This window comes from Vulpes vulpes, chromosome 3 (genome assembly GCF_048418805.1).
Source record: "Vulpes vulpes isolate BD-2025 chromosome 3, VulVul3, whole genome shotgun sequence".
Lineage (NCBI taxonomy): Eukaryota > Metazoa > Chordata > Mammalia > Carnivora > Canidae > Vulpes > Vulpes vulpes.
The window spans coordinates 98,839,363-98,840,551 of NC_132782.1; positions in this window are offsets into that span (position 1 = coordinate 98,839,363).

Sequence of the window (1,189 nt, forward strand, 5' to 3'; positions counted from 1 at the left end):
TGAGTCCCACGTCGGGTTCCCTGCATGGAGCTTGCTTCTCCCTCTGCCTGTGTCTCTGCCTCTCGTTCTCTCTCTCTCTCTCTCTCTGTCTCTCATGAATGGATAAATAAAAAAAATTGAGATGATGTATGTGTTAACTAAATTTATTGTTTTAGTTGTGTTAGCTAAATTTATTGTGTGTAAATTGTCACACCGTACATCTTAAACTTATTCAATGTTTTAAGTCAATTATATATATTAAATCTGGAGAGGGGAAGAAGTACATATTGACAAAAAGCACAGAAAACTGATTTTAAAATGGACCAAAGTCCTTAACATACAGCTCACCATAGAAGGCATAAAGATGCCACACAAGCATATGAAAAATGTGCTCCATATCATATATTATTCAGTAAATGTAAAATTAAGAAACGAGGTACCACTACACATCTATCAGAATGGCCCAAATCCATTAACCCTAATGACACCAAATGTGGCCAGTATTTAGAGCAACAGAAACTCTCATTCATTGCTGGTGGGAATGCAAAACATGTAGCCACTTTGGAATGGAAGAGAGTTGCAGTTTTCTACAAAACTAAACATACTCTTACCATACAGTCCAGCAATTACAGTCCTTGGTATTTATATAAAGGAGTTGAAAACTTATGTCCATACAAAAACCTGCACAGGGATGCTTACAGCAGCTTTACTTAGAATTTCCAAAACTTATAAGCAACCAGGATATCTTTTAGTAGATAAATGGATAATTATATTATAATATATCCAGAAAACAGAATATTATTCAGTGCTAAAAAGAAATGAGGTATAAAGCTATGGAAAGACATGGAAAAACCTTACATGCATAATGCTAAGTGAAAGAGGCCAATCTGGAAAGGCTACATACTATATGATTCCAACTATATGACACTCAATAAAAAGTAACATCATACATATATAGTATAAAAAGATCAGTGGTTCCCAGGGCTTGGGGGTAGAGGGAAAAGGAATGAATATATGGAGCCTGGAGGATTTTTAGGGCAGTGAAGCTACTCTGTATAGAGACTATAATGATGGATACATGTAATTATGTATTTGTCCAACCCCACAGAATGTATAACAACAAAAGTGAACCCCAATGTAAACCATGGACTTTGGATAATAATTATGTGTAGGTGTAGATTTACTAATTTTAACAAACATCATACCCTGG